Source organism: Pantherophis guttatus, chromosome 4 (assembly GCF_059756535.1).
Source record: "Pantherophis guttatus breed Tessera chromosome 4, ASM5975653v1, whole genome shotgun sequence".
NCBI classification, from domain to species: domain Eukaryota; kingdom Metazoa; phylum Chordata; class Lepidosauria; order Squamata; family Colubridae; genus Pantherophis; species Pantherophis guttatus.
The window spans coordinates 119,382,383-119,391,217 of NC_142066.1; the positions used below are offsets into that span (position 1 = coordinate 119,382,383).

Here is an 8,835-nt window from a genome sequence, read left to right on the forward strand (position 1 = left end):
TTATTTCCCATTCCACCAAATGACAAGCTAGTTTCTTAATTATTAATAAATAATACACTGATCACATCTATTGCCATATTCTGAAAACCACTGGCCACATTTTTGTAGATTATTGTGTTATTTGAATGCACTATGATCAAGCAAATTTGGAGAGATTTACTTATTTATCCAATTTATATGGCCACTTATCTCAGAAAGTGACTTTGGGCAGCAAACAGTTAAAACGTAATGAAAACAATTGCACACATTACAAAATTTAAAATACAGGGCAGTCAAGCAATGTGAACACAAATCACTAGCATAACTAAAAAGTGGGTCTCTATATACCCTAAGGACTCAAGCCCTGGACACAAAGCACCACCTGCCAATTTCCAATTGTTCGTTTTAAATCAACAGACACACTGTTCATTGGAAATTCCTCCATGCTACATTCCCATAGAGTTCAAGCACTTAACTCTGCTCCCTTAGCCCTGCCTGCTCTTCTCCTATATCAACATTTTCTATATAACAATGGAATATACTTTATTCCCTTAACAAGCTTTGAGAAATCTTTTGTTTTGCTCAGTTTTGCACTTGCTTAAACAGTGAATAACCAATTTGCTGCTAAAACTTTGCTACAATTCTTTACAGGAAAAATTCTCTCAGATAAATTGTTCCTTGCAATCATTTATTGTTTCTATTCCCTATGTACAGAACAAATCACGGTTTGGTAGTTTTTTCCAAGCCAACCATGCAAAATTATCAGACAATATTCTTATAAACACAGCTACTAAGTAATACGGATGATCTACTTTATCTTGACTAGGATAGCTATACAATTGCTTTAAATTAAATGCAGGCAGTCTAACCCTAGACCTGTATAGATGGTTTATATTGTTTGCTTATGACTACAGTTGGAACCAGAATTTCCATGGCTAAGCAAGTCAGTTAAGTGAGTTGTGCCCAATTTTACAATCTTTTAAATCATGATTAAGTGAATCACTGCAGTTATTAAGTGAATCCCATTTTTGTTAAGTGAATCCAGCTTCCTCCAGTTCCTTTGCTTATTGGAAACAGCTGGGAAGATTGCAAATGGTGATCACATGACCCCCACATACCCCATATACTTTTGAATACTTCTTCCTTCCAAAATTAGTTATTTGGGAAATTCATGAACAAAACACAATGGAAATTACTCATTTATAGATCATAATTCTTTTCTTTATCTTTAAATGGATGTTTGACAGACAAAAATATTAAACCAACGCTTAATCTAAGGATTTTCTCTTAAGTATACTCATTTGATATTCTGTTGAAACATATCATGAATGCAATTAAATATATTTAGAATTGGTACAAATTTATAACAAGGCTTCTTTTAAATAAATTATAAAATTATCAATTTATTTTATTAACACTAGAAACTAATTGCAACATTTTCAAGATCCATAGATTTTATTAATATATTCTCTATGTTAGCATATCTGCACAAAATTCACAAATGTGAAGTAATCAAACTAAGTAACTATATTTTTAAAATGTTGTAAACCTGAAACATAGAACCAAATACATACGGTGGTATGTTGGAACTCAGTTGCTTTGAAACTCATCGAATTTGGTACTCAACATGTTTGATACAAAATTTTTGTCCCGTTAGTCATCATTTGTTTGGTACTCAACATACAACTTAAAATGTGTTAGTGTCAGCTTCTTTTTGACTCACTACATTATTCCTTATGGAAAAAATTTGTCTAATACTCATTGTTTTTGATACACATTGCACCTCCCAGAATCAATTAACAATGAGTACCTAGATACCACTGTACTATATAACTGTAGGTTTGTAGAAGAATAGCACTAACAGTGGCATTATTTGTTACTTACAATGCCAACATGCAGATCTCTAGACTGGTAATCTTCAATTAACTATCATTTATGCAACAAACTGTTTAGTTATTACAATCTTGAACAAGGAGACTTATCCTTGAAATTATGGCTGTCACAGTGTCCCCATAGTCACGTGCTCACTATTTGGGGCTTAGCAATTGGCTCATAATTACAAGGGTTGCAGCATTTCACAATCACCATTTGCTATTAAGAAGAGATTGGATAACAATTTGTCTGAAATGGTATAGGATTTCCTGCCTGAGCAGGGGGTTGGACCTCCCCGGTCCCTTCAAACTCTGTTATTCTGCTATTTTTCACTATTTGTAATCTTCACTACTAGGTTTCAACAAATAAAATCATTGGGAAGCTGGCGGAAGATTACAAGTAGCAATCATGTGATGTTGCCCCTAATAACATGGGGTTCGCCTAACGACTGCAACTGTTGTAAGTCAGAATAGACATGCGACATTGCACTTTATGACCATGTTGCTTAGCAACCGAGTTCCTCGTCCCAATTACCATTGCGTACCAAGGTCTACCTGTACAAAGCCAGTCTTTGCTCACATTCATTTCTATAAGTGCTACATTGCTTCACAGCTGTAGTCAATTTCTTTTCTTTTTAAAGTATAAATGTGAATTTTGGGAAATTTTGGGGGGAGAGAGATGTGTGTTTTACCTCAAATGTCTCTTTCTATGCCATGACACATTGATACTTTTTGTTGTTGTTATTCCCTTCAACTTAAGTGTTGACTCTTGACAGCTGCCCAGGCTGATCCTTGCAGGTTTTTTTGGCAAAAAAAGAAGTCCAGTTGCCATGACTCAATCTACAGACAACTGTAACTGGATGACTGAGAATCTTCATCAACATTTTCTTAGCGAAGTTCTTCAGTGGTTTGCCATTGCCTCCTTCCTAGGGCTCTTCTCCCTGTAAAGACTAAACCCTCTTTTTTCTGTAAAGACTAATGCAGAGTCTTGGTGACTTTTGTTCCTATCACCAATATAGTTCCACTAGCCTCAACTTTTTACTAATAAAAATATCATGAGATGATAAAACAATACTGGTATTAAAATCTGGGGAAAGCATGTTGAAGTAGGTTTTCTCCTCAATGATTCTCATTTAGTAATGTATGGGAAGTTGAGCCAGATGACATCAAGAAGCGGATCAGAGAAGCAACTCCTTTTTCTTTGCGCTCCTTCCTGATAGCAACTCATGAAAGGATCTCAAAAGAAATACCATATTCCTCTATTTATACATGACATCATATATAGCACAGAATTACAATGTAAAAGCAGACATGAAGTCAGGGGTATATATGGAGGAAAGCCAAGGAGGCTAAAATAGTGGGTGAGATATGGCATGCAACCTCCTGCCCCTTTTAATATGTATGCAATAGATATCTAAAAGGGGCAGGGATTTTATCACCAGATTGTACCACCATTTATATGTTGCTGGCCCTTCCCTCAGATGTCTCTGTACAAGGCAAATCAAGGCCACAGAAATTGAGAACTAGAACTGATGTATCTACAGGTATTCTTTGACTTAGGAACACAATTGGGATCAAAATTTCCACTTCTAAGTAAGGTACTTGTTAAGTGAGTCACACTCAATTTTACAACCATTTACCATGGTTGTTAAGCAAATTACCACAATTGTCAAGTGAATTACATGGTTGTTAAGCAATTCCAGCTTCCCACATTGACTTTATCTGAAGCTGGCTGGGAAGGTTGCAAATGATGATCACATGACACCAGGACACTGCAACCATCATAAATACATGCCAGTTGCCAAGCACCTGGATTTTGACTATGGGGATGTAGTAATGGTTCTAAATATAAGGGCCAGTCTTGAGTATTTTTTCCAGTGCTGTTGTAAATTTGAATTATTACTAAACAAATGGTTGTAAGTTTAACATTTATTAGTGTCCTTTGAATTTAATTTGATTTTTGGTGATGTCATGAAAGCAATCATGCTATTTTCTGGCACAAGTGGATTACCATTATACCTTTCAGAAATGTTTACAGCTTCAGAATCTAGTCTGTATCCTGGGATTTACTGATGATTTCCCATCAAAATATTAACCAGATCCCAAACATTTAACTTTTTAAAATCAGGGGTGGCTATATGGAAGAATGGTAAGTGACTTCCATACAATTATCAAGAAAATTATTTGAATATGTATACACTATACCATATATGTCTTCTTATATCATATATCCATGGATATACCATATATCCATATACAACATTTTCTCTTCCCTTTATAATCCTTGCTTATTTTTTTGGTAGCAATCAACAGCTGCATATTAATAATGTGCAGGGAACTATTCATTTGTGCAACAATTTAATTCTTATCCAAATATAACAGTGGATTCTGAACATTAGCTATAATTACATGATAGGAAATCTGATTTCTTTCTACATATAACTACTTCTTAATGAAACTGAGCCATTTTCTATTTGTCGTTTCATGGTCATAGTATTCAAGAACAGATACTTTCTATTTCATAAAGATTCCAAACAAATTATTTCCAAAAAACCCAGAACTTAAAATAGTGTTAAATCTCTTGCATAATTGCACATTTAACACTGCAGTCCATTGGCAAAAGTTCCAACACACTTACTTAGAGGCATTAGGGCTAACAAGCAAGACATTGCTATTTCTTCCACATAGTCATTTCTTTTAGTGAAAAGAAAGAGGACATTAATGAAAACACAAAATCAATATTTTATCAATACAGGACAAAAAAAACCTCTCATCATTTTTTGCACAACACATAAGAATTTTTGGCATCTAAAATTTTTACAATTGCAAATGAATGCACACAACCAAGTCAATTCCTTCAAACTTCCATCAACCTTTATGTTAAGTACTGTAACTACTAAAATCATTCTTAATCCAAGCTACAATTCTAGTTGAAAATCCACACATAACACTAAAATTTCAAATAAATTGATAGTCAATTAAGTACCAAAATATTACTATGAACACAAAGAATAACATAATAAAGTACATTATCTCCACTATGATTCAAGGCACAAAATCTTTCTGCTGTAAAGAGTTCATATAAATGGATAATTTTGAACAGCCACAAGTTGTAAACAAGAGAGGTGAAAAATGAACAGATGGCTGCAGTATGTACTGAATATTCTAGAGTTTCTCTCATTGATATGTTTTTTTCAAGACTTTGAATGTACCAAATTCAAATTTTGATCCTGTGTGTAATTCTCAAATCTGGTTATAATTGTTGAAAAGGGGTTTTAACTGAGGCATTTTCACAGAGAAATTGCTAAATAATAGCTTGTCCTTTAAAATAACTTATAACATGCACCCAAGCCAGGAGTCAAGGTAGAAACATTATGACAGTCATCCCTGCAAGACACAGATACAGTGTTACTAGAATTTACTTGTCTTCCTCTACTGATTACCGCCTAGTCCAAAGGTCTATTTATAGTTGCCTAAGGCCCCCCTCTTCCCAAAGTCAAATAAAATGAACTTTAATTGATGGATGTAACCCTGTACTGCAGAATTGATTACAAACTCTGCAGTAGCAGCAGGCAAATTCCTGGTTACCTCCAAAAGGTGAAAGAAAAAGGGTGTTGATGACACTAGCAGATTACTATCACTTGCTCTGTCATGAGTTAAAGATTATCCTATATAAACTCTGTCATCACAGCAATAATTGAAACAATGCCCCCCCTTCAGTGACCAGTTGGCTGGGAGCCATAAAGTACAGTCCATTGTATTCAGGACTGACCCCTACTAACAACAAATGATACCCAGGCAGTCTTTCATTCACATGTTGAGTTTCAGTAAACTCTCTCAATTATTCTGACGCAGAAAGCACTAAGACGTTTCTAGAGTTTGAATCCAAAAATAAAGAGGTAGGCTTGACAGTTTCATAACAATGGACATGAATGCACCTAAAAAATCATGATGCCAAAGAACATCCTGTGATTCCTTGTTCGTTTCGCTTCTAGCAGTCCAAATGATTATTTTACTACCATGGGTGAAGTGCGACGGTATGTTTTTCCTGCATTTGGCAGACTTCAACACTTACCTATCTTCTCCCCCAGAAAATCGCCCTTCCCGCGGCCAATCCTTGCGCTTGTCCTGCCTCCCGCCCTCCCAGCTCCAAATGTATCGAGGTGACAGCACCACCGTGGCAATTACAACCCACCCAGTTCTTCAATCAGCTCCGCCACCTTTTTTTTCCTCACTCAACTGAATGCGGACTGCAGCTACAGACAACAAGGAAAGAGCTGAGATAAGAACCAGAATATGTTTTTTTCATCCGAAATGGAAAGACGGACCCTTATTTTGGGGAGAGCGCGCGCAATAATCGCTGAAGGAAAGGGGAGGGGGGTGATCTGTTCGCGCACCGCCCCTAAATTTTGCGAAAAGAGGCGGGGAGAAAGAAGAATAATCCCGCAGAGGTCGAGGAGATAATCCCGAGCGGGAAACAAAGATTATCCCCCTGGGAGATAATCCGGGGCAAAAAAAAAGACAGCCCAGAGTTGGGAGGAGAAGGGACACGGAAGAGGTGGGGAAAGAAGCAAAATGCCCCATTACGAGCCACGAGTAAAATACCTGCACGAGCCTTAATCCCCTACCATAAAACGCCCAAAGAGGCCGCCACCAGTTTCGCTCCGAGGCAGGCTAAAGCGAGAGTCACGGGGTAGGCTCCTCGCCGGGAACCAGTTCCCGTCCCATAAGAGCCTTGCCCGCTTCTTCTCCGCCCTCTTCCATACACAGAGGCTCGGCACTCACACAGGGTGCGCCACGACAGGACCTTCTGCCCCCACCTCTTCCTACCCACCCGCGCGTAAGAAAAAAAAGGGGGGAGGGCACTCGCCTGCCCCAAAAGCCTCTCTCCAGAGCTAGGAAGGTGGGCAGTTACCGGCAGTTACCGGTGGGTTGGCTCGTTGGGCTCGCCGGCTGGCCTCGCCTCTCCTTTCGCTCGCACGCGCACCCACAGCCTCCTTCTCTTCACTGGATGCCGCCGCTCAGACTCAGCCCCATCTAATGACATGAAACTCCCGGCAGCGCGCGCCCACAACCCCCTCTGCCCGTCGAGAGGCGCACACGGTGGAAATGGGTACCCGCCAATCGGGGTCTTTTGCGCGCGCAGCAGACCGTCCTACTGTTGCTGCTGCCGAGGCAAAGAGCGCGCGAAAGCTTCTCTAGTCTAGTTGATCGGGCGGGAGCGCGCGAAGCAAGCCCCTCCCCCCTTAACTCTTTCGCTGCCTTCTGACTGGGCTTGTGGTTGGTCCCACCTTACTGGCCTGAGGACGCCAGTTTCGCCATTCATGCCAAGGCAAAGAAAAGGGAACTCACGTGTGCATTTGTCTTTTGTCCCGGAGATCTTCAATCGCCTGCATTCTTCGAGCTGGAATGTAACCAGGATGAAAACCAGGCGATGTCAAGGCCATATATGAATGCGTGTCAATATTGGACAAATCAGGGTGCAAAATTAAAGATGCAATACTGATCGCACTTATGAAATAAAGATTTATGAAATAAACCGGATTAAATTGACGAACGCTTACTTCTGGGTAGCCGTGTTTAGGCGTATTGTTAACTAAATAAGGAAGTAACCTCTATTGGAAGACTAGATTTTTTTACTTTCAAGTGTAGATATTATTCAGGACACGGCTCGGATTGAAAATAGTTCGAAATAAATCTTAATGAGTTCAGGTCAATTAATGCCCCCCCCCTCCACACACACACTTCCTTTCTGAATTAAAAACTCTGTTTTGTTCTTAGGGGTTGAAATTTTTTTAAAACATCCCAACCTCACATACATTAGCTGCATTTGGCAGTAAATTCACATAAATTTATCTGTAGTGGTTTACATGTCCTTCAGAATGCTTGGGCTGATTATTTCAGAAATCCACAATTTCAGGAGTAGGACTCCCAAAAAATTGTTTTGAATCAGAGAATGTATTTACGAACACAGTTAAATTGGAAAAAGGATGATGTGATTTATTTGCACATTTCAGCTTTGATTCTCAGGATGGGAAAGTTTGTAGATGGAAAACCTCTACGGTCATCAAAGCCGAGTAGATGGAGTAAGGATTTATAACATGGAAATAGCAACACACTTTGTAAAATCTTAATATAGTTATACACTCTTACTACTTGTTTATTGATTAACTCTTACATGTTTTGACTAAGTAAAGTCTATTTCTGTTGCTCACAGAATGTAACACTTTTCCCCATCCTGTTCATTGCTATTTTCTGAATGGGATTTTCACTAAAACAGAAAAGTTAATCTTATATTTAGCTATTGGTTATGAAAAAGACTGGTCCTTTTTGTAGGTTTTAAAAATATTTCTAGATTTTTTTTTTTAAATATTCCTAATAATGAAACTGTTAGGAAATGATTTTACCTAACTTGTTGGGTTGGCAATATATAAACCATCATTATAGCTTTAAGACTGCTGTATTGCTGTATTGCATCATACTGTGTCCTGATTGGTTAGCTTTGTAGCCAATGTCCTTAAGAGGGAGCTAGAAACCTGGTTTGTTTCTTTTAATGACTCTCTGCTGTTTGTTGTGTGGTCTTTACTGCATTTTTGCTATGTTTGCTACTGTTTGCAACTGTTTATTGTGTATGACTACAATGACTGGTAAGAAGACTTTGTTATTGGATTATCCCTGGATTATTATTTTACTTTCTACTGCTTTATACGTGTATGACCTGGACTGTTATTTGGACTGTGCCGTATTGCTATTTCCTAAAAGTAAACACAACTCAGTGTATCTGTGTGTTGGCTGTGTTTCCCCTAACTACTCTCAATCGCTTTCATGTGCACACCCTTGCTACTCAAGGGTTGCTCTGCAAATTACTTAACAGAAACAATTAATAAAGTTAATAGATGCCATCCTTACAGTATATTCTCAAAAACCAAATTCAAAACTAATATAATAAGATATATACCTGAGGAAAAAATGGACAAAAATATAT

The 8,835-nt window shown here is 38.1% G+C and overlaps 1 protein-coding gene across 11 annotated transcripts in view; it reads right to left on the reverse strand.

Moving 5' to 3' along the window:
• Positions 1 to 7,204, reverse strand: part of PALS2 (protein associated with LIN7 2, MAGUK p55 family member) — a 53,899-nt gene extending 46,695 nt beyond the window's left edge. For 2 of the 11 annotated variants that reach the window (XM_087892666.1, XM_034402655.2), the window contains exon 1: positions 6,766 to 6,994. The gene's annotated coding sequence lies outside the window, so the exon portion shown is untranslated. The other 9 variants (XM_034402654.2, XM_087892665.1, XM_034402656.2 and 6 more) reach the window with 9 other exon arrangements.
• Positions 7,205 to 8,835: the final 1,631 nt, after the last annotated feature.